The sequence below is a fragment of the Coloeus monedula genome (genome assembly GCF_965178545.1).
Source record: "Coloeus monedula genome assembly, chromosome: 1".
Classification (NCBI taxonomy): Eukaryota; Metazoa; Chordata; class Aves; order Passeriformes; family Corvidae; genus Coloeus; species Coloeus monedula.
This window is the reverse complement of record NC_138781.1, coordinates 71,786,120-71,796,464: the sequence shown is the minus strand read 5'-3', so window position 1 is coordinate 71,796,464 and position 10,345 is coordinate 71,786,120. Positions and strand designations below refer to the sequence as shown.

General features: G+C 45.9%; 1 protein-coding gene across 45 annotated transcripts in view; it reads right to left on the bottom strand.

Moving 5' to 3' along the window:
- The window catches only part of F13A1 (coagulation factor XIII A chain), a 274,375-nt gene extending 268,148 nt beyond the window's left edge, over positions 1 to 6,227 (bottom strand). For 36 of the 45 annotated variants that reach the window (XR_014226635.1, XR_014226636.1, XR_014226637.1 and 33 more), the window contains exon 1: positions 363 to 479. The gene's annotated coding sequence lies outside the window, so the exon portion shown is untranslated. Of the gene's footprint in view, positions 1 to 362; positions 480 to 894; positions 952 to 6,088 lie in introns of those variants that run through there. The other 9 variants (XM_082286988.1, XM_082286997.1, XM_082286992.1 and 6 more) reach the window with 7 other exon arrangements.
- Between the last annotated feature and the right edge of the window lie 4,118 nt (positions 6,228 to 10,345).

The following is a 10,345-nucleotide window of genomic DNA, read 5'->3' as shown; positions in this document are numbered from 1 at the left end:
AACAAAATTAGACAAGCCAGAAATGAAAGGTGAGATCTTGGACCAAGTACAATAGATCTTGGATCCTGTACAAAAGTCACAGAGATCAGATGTCACCCAGTGATTAGGGGAAGCTGGGATAATATCAAAGACAAGGTAGGCCAGCTATGTTAAGAGGAAGAAAACTCCTTCAATTATAGCCCAGATCTACAAGTCAGAAGATGTAGCTTATACTCTTGACAAAGCTGAAAGCTTCCTGTGACATCTTAAGCAAACTAGTTTGCTCCTTGATCCAACAGGATAATAATTTACACAGACCAGAGCTTTCCACTAACTGAAGTGCACAGCCTGCTTGCAGCTCCCAAGGAGAAAAGTGCTCTTACCTTAAAACACAGCAACAAACCCCTCCTATCATCCATCTGCTGAGCACAGTGGGAATGCTCTCGGTGGGGTACCACACACAGCCAGCTCCCACTGGTGTAAAACAGATCTTAGTGCTTGCTACTTAGCCCCAGCATACCCCTTCCTATCCCTTATAGCCACCTCTATCCCACCACATTCTTCATGAATGGAAACTATTCCTATCATTATACTAGAAATAGCCTAGTAAACAGGAAAAAACCCAGAAGATTTGCCAGCAGGTGCTATGGGAGGGGAGAAGGCAATGGTGATCAGCAGCTTTGGCAGCCATGTGAATGGTAACGAGCACAGCAAGTTAACCACCTCTCCATCGAGAAAGTCAGAACCATAAGGATTCATATTTAGAGAAGGCTTCCCAACACACTGTTGGCTCTTATCTCAACCCAGCATTGTACATGCTATTCATCACAGGCCATGACAGAAATTATATCAGCATCAGCAGCAACCAGAGTAGCAGAATATTCTGCAAGAAAAAAACCCAACCAAAAAACCCACCAGTGTTTACCACAAATAATGTCAGTTGTTCTACTGTTTCCAACTTCCAGTTAGAGTTATTTGGCTCTGAGCTAATGAAAGCACTTTGGGAATATCGGCTGGAAGGAGGGCGGCATCCAGATGTATTTGACAGGAGTAAAAACCTATGTAAGCCCTGCGTTTCTTGTCTAAAAGTCACACCCCCAGAATAGCTTGTGATCTAGTTATTTTTATTCAGAGAAGAGCCTGTGCCTTGAGTTTGGATCAGAGTCCAAATTCCGCTAGAGTTTCAGGCTGCTGTTAAGGTAGGATGCTCCATTCTGGCCCAGTTCAGAAAACAGGATGACCAGTAAACCAGGGATCTCCTCTAGAGTCAGGCTCAGATATTAAGGGGTGGTCCATTTTTACAGGTTTGTGTCATACAACAAATGAGCAGTTTTACATTAAAAGTAGGGGTTTTTCTTGAGAATTTAGAGAATTAGAAACTGTGTCCCTGTTTCCACATTTCAGAAAGGCTGCAGGTTGTTTCATGGATGCTGGGAAGACTTCTGAGTCTCATCAGTCCTCAGAGGTTACCATTTGATAACGGAGAGCACGTTTCACTAGCTGAAAATCATAGTGGTGAGTACTAACAGATCTGTGTGTTAAAGCACTATCAGCACACACACACATTTACCATTAGGCCACACACAATATTGTAGCTTGCTCTGTTTTGTCTGGGCATGCATCAAAGATCCTTTGGCAATTTTCTGTATTTTGGGAATTGGACACCCTGTAGGAACCACAGGATCTCTTAAAAACCACCTGCCCACTTTCTTACTCCTTCCTCCCATTTATGAACGATCCCTTGAGCACAGGAGCTTTCTTCATTGCCCCAACTGGATATTCTTAAAGATTTTATTATAACTTGCTGGTTCAGCTTTAACCACAGTGCTAGTATCATAATAATTAATAAAAATTTCTTGTAAATGCTCTGTTAGTAAATCTGGAAAATAATGATCTCTTAGTGGGCTTCTGCCCCACTGTGTACCCATCCTAGAGCCCTTGTTTACACAGGAGGCTGACACAGTTCCAGACACACCATTTTAGTTGCTCATGTAACAAATAAATACCTCACATGTATTGTACACACATGCTTGGCACCAAATGTAGAAGTGCACATTCACATGATACAGGACTAATAGAGTCTATTCTAATAGATGCATCCAGTCCCACACACATCTTCAGACCTGTATGACACAATGCAGGAACTGTTTGGGGCTGTGGATATGTTCGGTGGGAAAGGACTGAGCCACCTTCTCTCCTCTCCCTCTTTTCTGTAACTCAGGGTAAAGCAGTACCAGTAAATGCACTTTCTTAAACATAAGGAATGTCAGCTGGGTTAACAAGCACCACCTTTGCCTGCACTTAAAACTATCTGAAAGGCTTCACCTCACAGATTAGGAAGACCTTGGACAACCTTTTCTAAGAGCAGAGCAAGGGGTATAGGTGCCATCAGCAGAGGATTGGTAGCAAGCATCTGGAATGGCTGTAAAATTTCCAACCAGCTCAGCTGTTTGAAAATAAATGTCTGTCCACAGCCTTATGGAACTGAGCTGGTACATCTTCAGACATCCCTTACATAAATCTCTTGTACGCTCAAGAGATTTATGATAAACACTTGCTCTTTCCTTAACCTCCAAAACCTTTTCCACCTGCTGAATAACTCAAGAGTCTTTCCTCTCACCCAGCCTGTTCAATATCTATAAAAAGCCTCTGGAGAAGATTCGGTGGCACCATAGACTGACTCGTCAGCAGTACACATGACACCCATCTCTACATTATCTTCACCTCCCATGCAAATAACACCATTACTCAACTCTTCAAGGGCTTGACTAAGATCAGCAAATGAATGAAGTTGGCAGAAGGTGAATTGTCACAAGAGCCTGGGCTGACGATGGTATAGAAAAGTATTTTACACTTTGATAATGTCCACTGATGGCAAGATTTAGTGATCATCTGAATTCCATCATCCTGAAAACCTCAATAACAGTTGCTGCAAAAGCCTCAATCCTTCAGCACCATTTCCAATCAGAAAACTGAAAAGATTGGACTTGGCTCTTATGCTTGACTTCTACAACCTAATGGATTTAGAAATTATAACCCATGCAAGAATACTTCTAGTCATTTACTCAGCAGCACAAGACCACCAAACAAGCTTAAGCTCTGTTCTTTGCTCTGCTGACTACTCAGTCTCAGCTTAAATTCAAGGCTTTGCTCTTATTTTCAAAGCCTTCATGACTTCGGCAAAAATTGATTTAAGGGCATCCACAATTCTGAAACATGACACTGTTGAAACCTGACAGTTATATTGCTCTGTAACAAAATAAATACCCACTTTGCAGGGTGCGTGCACCAGGGACAGAGATTCCCTGCTGCCTAGGATGCAACCTGCAAGAGACACCCATAAATCTCAGAAGTCCAGAAGAAGACAGAAATTCCAGTTTTTCAACCCAGCCTTCCTGTCTGTCTCTGTTCCAACTGTACCAAAACCACCAGCATGAACAAGTAGTCCATGACTGAGAGATCGGAGGAAGTCTGATTTCCAGAGGACTCCACTGGGAGTTCCCTGGTGTCTGATAAAAGGTGAGCTGAGCTGGTAGCATGCTGATGGTTCTAGCACACACAGGCTCTTTCGTGTACCCATCTGCCTCTCTCACTCACAGGAACCTCATTTTAGATCTATATCCTTCTGTCAACGGCCTCAAACATTTGGGGAGGTAAGAAGGGAAGGCACATAGAATCACATATACAGACAGACTTACACACACAGCATGAATTCAGAGGCTTTGTTTTACTAGGAAAGAGTTACTGGCAAAAGCACCCTATGTAAAAAATAGGAGAGGAAATGAGAGAGAGGAATGTCAAAGATGTCCTGTGTTCATTCTCATGAGCCCATAAAGTGACTGGAGGCAGATAGGTAAAGGTATACAGCAACATCTGGGGAGTCATTGCTTTCCAACACACCAGCAATAACCAGTGACTCAGAACCTGGAGAGTATCACACAAACATCTGCAAATGACAAATGAGTCACTAATGATAATTAGATCTGACAGATATTTATTTCCTCCTAAAACAAATCCAGAAACTGCTTTTCAATTATATGAGATGCAAAACAAGGCAAAAAGTTGAGGTACCACTGAAATACACCTGAATCCATGTCCATAACTCACTGCTGCACAGGAAGGGGACATTGTTTTAAGGTTGCATTTCCATGTTACTTTTTCATTTCAGGACCATTGCTCAGTTGCAATGCACCTAACTATATTTAAATTGCCTGCCAAGGAAAGTAAAACAGAAGAACCCCAATAGGGCAACCAACCACACATATATCTATACATTATTCAGAATAAATGCCCTGACAGTGCAGAATTTTTGTGATGCATCTAGCATTCCATGAATCCTCCAGCTGGTCTTGCCTGGGAGGAAAAATGTGCATGTATGAGCAGGGATACTGTTCAGAGACACTAAAACAGGTTCATGACAAGTCATCCTGTTTTCTTCAGCACAAAAATAAGCCCATATCAGGCTTTTTTTTTTTTTTTCTGACAACTGGCAGTAACTTCATGCATTTCAAATGCCAGTTGGACAACTTTTCAAATGGTTAAAAGGTGTGTGAAGGTTGAAAAGCTTGGAACTCTTGCCTAAGTTGATAAAATTTTGTTGAAATGTTCAACAAAAGTTTCCATGAAATTTTAACTGCAACAACCATTCAACTTGAAATCTGCCTAAATTTTTTCAGACCTTTGGGCTAATCTGACAAGAAGTAAATGGCCAAGCAAACCATCAGAACTGAAACTTGGAATCACCAAAGAGGCCCACGTCAAGCCTCTGCCTTGGTCCGGTTATATCTTGTCAGGCTCTTCCAGTGCTTGATTCCAGCAGCAACATTTGGGCTGGCACACTGTGCCAGAGAGATAGCATTTTTGAGCTACAACTGAGAAAACAAGCAAAAAAAATAAAAACAAAAATTATGTTGGTTTAATCATTTGGTAAGGCAGCTAACATCATCATGGAAGTGTCCCAATTTTAGTGCAAAGCAGCTTCCTCCCCATTCTCTCCAAAAACTCTTATCTTTTCTTAAACTGCCAATTCAGAAAACATCCAGAGTGCTGCTTTTTTCTGCCTTGTATCCTCTGCCACGCTTGCACATGTGCTTACCCAGTAACAGGCATCACTAGTGAAGTGTGATTACGTTCCACTGGTGAAGCGCATGAGCACTGCCCTGGGTGGGGCTGCTGGAGGATCAGCTCTTAATAAAGTGTCCAATTTATAATCTAGCAGGGTGAAGAGCAACTGGCTCTCAGAATGAATAGCTCTTCTGTTTTACCATCTCCTGAGGCTGGCTGCTGGTCCAGCCCACCTCATCCTTCTTTTTTTTCTCTCTGTGTCTCTCTGATGCTGTTACCCTTTTCACTAAGTTTTTGCTGTTTCTCAGACTGCAAATTTAAAGAGGAAGGAAGACGAGAAGTATCCACCCGTATCTAGTCACACACTGCAAACTGCAGCAAGATGAGCAAACGCTCTGCTGGCGTAATAGGATAGAAACCCTTGCTATTTACTTATTCCAAGAAAGTTTCGTTCCAGCCTAGGATCCTGCTCTCGGGGACCGCCTTTGTGCCAGGCGATGTCTTTAAAAGGGACGCTCCGCGCAGGACGGGACGCCGGGCACGCCCAGGGCGCGCAGCCGAGGGGGCAGCGGGATGCGGAGCCCAGGGCGATGCTCCCTCTCCCCGCCGTTCCCTTGGGCCCCTCCCGGCGCTCCGTGTCCGCGGGGCGGGGGCGGCCCGGGCGCGGTCCCGCCCGCGCGGCGGCGCGCACGGCGCAGCGCCCTCTGGCGGCGCGCGGGGGCGGCGCGGGGCAGCACCTGCCGGGCGGGCCCGAGCGCCTCGCCCGGTCCGGCTGTGGGAAACCATCCCGTGCCCCGCTTCCAGGGACAGCCCGGCACTCACCGACCAGCGGCACACGTCCTCCGCTGCAGAAGGACCCCGCAGCAGGGCTTGGCGCACCGCTTCTGCAAAGGCTGCTGGTGGCACAGCCGAGCATCTCTCTCTGTTTTCTCCAAAGAGGTTCTCTGGCCAAAGATTCCCCCTGTCCCGGGAGGCTTGTCGCAGAGCCTCCCACACCTCCAGGAGGCACACTGAATAGATTTCCTTGCCGTGGCGATGAACTTACCCAGCCTCTCACAAAGCACACATCTGCAGCGTGCTGCAGTCAGGAAGGGCTGGCTGCTCCTCAGGAATGACTGCTCCTTGCTACCCACCGTCCTCCTCTCTTTCTGCCTCTGTGCCTGCACTGTGTGGTGTAGAATGACTCTTTCCTGTCTGCAGCACTTAAACAAAAAAACCCCCTTAAATACTTTCTGAAGGTATCACCTGAAAACTTTCCATCATTCCGTGCTTCCCCCCTTGCCAAAGCAAAGTGAAAGGTGATACCACCAGCCGCTTGATCAATCTCTGTCAGGGTCAGGGGCATCTGGCTCCCGTAGGATTTTTTATAGTAGGAGTCTGTTTCTAGGACCATTGGCTCTTCTGCAGCAGGATGCTGTTTTCCGGATCTGATTTAAGCTGAACTCCAAAAGACCACAGAGAAAGAAGAAGCAGGGAGTGTGCAGCCAACTTCCGGGAAAAGACACCCAAGCTGTTCTTGTAGCCTCCTGCAACCACACTCCATCCTCCCCGACCCCTACAGCTGGTCCCAGCAATTGCCAGCACTACGGGCTCTGAAGGCACGGGAACTGGCCCACAGCTGAGCTGGCCTGGGGAGCTTGCCTGGTTCGAGCAGTGTTTTCAATTAATGGCCTGCTCAGCAGCCACATCATGTTCTGTGAGAAATGCTAAGTGTCACTAGCAGTCTCTTGGTCCAAAATGTTTGGGAGAGCCACTGTTCTGTCCCCAACCTCACAGGGACTTTGCATCTGGGAGGAATGCCTAGGATGGAGAACACAAAAGGACAAGCTGGACTGGAGTACCCATTATGCCATTGAAAAAAATGAAAATAAGATGTCAACAACTTCTATGGGCCTAATTGTTTCTTCTCAAACAGATTGTTAGCTTATGTGAATCGGGGTAGCTCTACTGAGTAAACCAAAGAATGGAAGGGGGGAGGGGGATAGCCTTGGGATCAGAAAGGCACAATATGGGTCTTTATCCCCATTGCTTGCTGGCTACTGAGTAACATTAACTTACTGCCACCCCACCCACCCACCCACCCACCCCCCAAGTGATAGTGGCAAGAGAGATGAAGAGACAGAGGGTGGTAAGACTGCATAAGTTTCTGCAAACATCACCAGACAAGGCCACCCGAAGGACTGGGCCTTGACTCCCTCTCTCTGCATCTCCGGCTCCTGCCCTTGCTGCTCAGCTCTACCATCAAATCAAACCACACAAAACTAAACTGATTAAAAACCAGAAACTGTCATTTTCTGAGCCAGATTTCTCCACTGAACTGGTCCACCTTACAGCCACATGCACTTTGGACCAGTGTAAAGACAATATAACTGCTTTTTTCAGCATCAGTGCCAGCTTGAAGAGTACATCAGACTGCAGCCTGGCGAAACACTGGGAAATCCCACAGCGAGCCAGAGAGTAGGAAGCTGTACTTTAATTTCAGCAAAACAAAGATCAGGCAGTGAGTGAGTGATGCAAATGTACCTAGTCAGATTTCTCCACTGGACCTTCAAGAGCAAAAAAGAGGTAAAACATCAAGCACAAAGGGCAGCCTGACTTCTCCAAACACAAAATCAGGACAAGCCAAATCCTGTCCAATTGCACAACATTAAAGAGTGATTCTGTGCTCTCTTACCTTGTGCTAAGGGAACAGCAATGTTCTGACCTGCAGTGATTTATGTGCAGCAAATTCATGCCATAAACAAGTGAGAGGAACCAAAATCTCATGCCCTAATCCCTCAAAGCAAAACCAAATTCTTTATGGGCACCAAGCTTGCTGATGAAGAAGGTTATCGCTGTTTGAATCCAATAAAAACATCCAAACAAGAAGCAATGCTCCAAGAGCTTTTCTCCATTACATTTGCAAATAATGCTAAAAGAAAAATTATTTATTGCACATGCTTTATAAAAATTAATTTATCTTGTTATCTCCCCAGCTGGACAGGTGTTACTACCTCCAGTGAACATATGAGCAAGCTGAGTAAGACAGACCTGGCCCTGTTTTTTCAAGTAACATCTAACTTTCAGTGCACTTCTGTGTACAGGCAGCTTCTGTCAATTTTGGCTAGAGCTGTAAGTGATTAATACATATGTAAGACAGATTCTGGATATCTCAAGCTACAGGGCTAAAATTAAAGCCCATGCTTGAAAATGTGATCCTAAATGACTTGCCCTTGGCTGGGCAAGACAGGGAATCTGTTGCAGGATCAGGACAATAAGCCAAGTCTTCAGATTCCTCAGGGCTTGTCTCCACAAGAAATGTAGGGAAGCAACACAAAATTGCAGCACGCCAGAAACATTCTCCCCAGGTGGACCCTTGGGTGTTCACTGCTTTCAAAGAGCAAATTTTAACCCCTCCATAAATTCATCCCTTCCCCCACAAAACACAGAGAGACCCACTTCTCGGAGCTTAGCACCGTCATTTGTTGCCACTTTCTAAACTGAGAGGTGCTGGTGGCAAGAGAAGGATGTGGTGACTCCAGAGGTAGCAATAAGAAAGCCAAGGGTAAAGTTTCACTTTGGTTTCAGCAGAAAGCTTCCCCATGAAAATGTTTTGGTTTGCAATCAGCACTGAAGCAGCTTACCTGCATTTCAAAGATGGGTGAGCTACCTCCCACTCAGCACACTCAAGGTTGTGTTAACCCATTTTAAGCAAAGACACGGAGGATCTGAATAGCTGCCCACACTAGCTGGAGGACAATGCCAGCCCAAAGGAGGAGCTGTGTGGTTTCATGCTAGTCCTAAGCAACATTTCTCTCTGCAATAAACCCTCTAAAGATAACTTAACAATGTCTACGCAGGGGACTGGGCTACAGGTGTACATCCTCCCAAGCTGAGGTGCTGCTGGAGAAGTCCATTGCCCCCACCTGTGGCTACCATGCCTTCAGGTCTGCTCTGCTCAACCGTGCTTGAATGCTTCTCACAATTTTTCAGGCTGAATGAGGTAGGTTAGAGGGGGCCTAGTATTTCAACATTACAAGCTGCCACTGAATGACAGGAAGTGGTCAACCCACAGCTTACTCCCTGGATCTGAAGCAGCAGGAACCTCTGACACCAGGGAAGAGCTGGAGACAGAAACTTCTGCCACAGCCTACGTGAATGTCTGTGGCCTAAGTGCAGGGTGACAGTGTCCAGAAGTTCATCCTCTGGCTTGTCACATGCCAGCTTTCACATGGACATGAGCCTAGTGCTAATGCATTAAGTCCTGGCTAAAACTTAAAATGGTGTGGGCATAGCACTGCCATTTTTTAAATTCTCAGATTGGTATGATATAGCTTAACTGACAAAGATCAGTGTAGGCTAGGTCTGCCAAAACTGGGGGGGTGCAAAGGAAGTGCTGCAGTACCCTGTGGTGAGGATGGCAGCCGGCCACAGAGTGACCACCCAGTGGATGCATGCACCACACAGGCAAGCCTGAGGCCACTTTATGGTCTTGGTGGACTTGAGAAGAAGAGGGACACTTCAGGTTACAGACATACAACTGTTTGGACTGTAGCAGAGCCCTTTGGTGTAGCTTCCCCTCATTCCTCACAAACCCACAGAGACTTACACCTGCTGTCCCACGACACCAAATCAAGTGTTTGTGTAGCTAAGCTCCAGAGATTTTTTTTTTAAGGACCTTTGGGTTAAAAAAATGCCACCATGCATTCTCCCTGAAATGCATGTCTTTTAAGTGGATCATTTCACAGGACTGGCTTAAAGGGCAGCTAGACAAACAGCTGTATCAGCAGAGCCGCTGAAGCAGTAACCTGGGGCAGGGGAGAAGGAGCCAACAAGAGCAGCCCACCTTCCTCAGCTGCAAGCTGAAGCTGGACACCTGACTGTGGCCCAGCTCTACCTATACTTTCCGAAGTGTGTGTTTTGGTTTGGACTGGTTTTCTGGTGGTTTTTTTTTTCCTTACATTTCCTAAGGAAATTAGACTTATGAAATTGTTCTTCCGTCAGTTTTCCCGTAATCTGTTTAAAGTCTGCTGTCCCATTCTCAGTCAAATCTGAGAGTTTCAAACATAGTATGAAGCTCTAAATCTCTCAGTGCCTGGGTAGAGGCCCAAATCTGTGTCCTCTGCAAGGGGAAAAACAGGCAAAACTCAGCTGCTACCCAATGCTGCTCTGTAGCTGACACACAGCTCTGGCCTGTGGCTTCAGCGGGACAGGGAGGGAGCTGAAGTGGTGAATTTGATGCTCATCATACAAGGCCAGGCTTTGTCACTGTAATTGCGCATGCACAGCCTGCCTTTATCCAGACTTTGAACCTTATGGCATG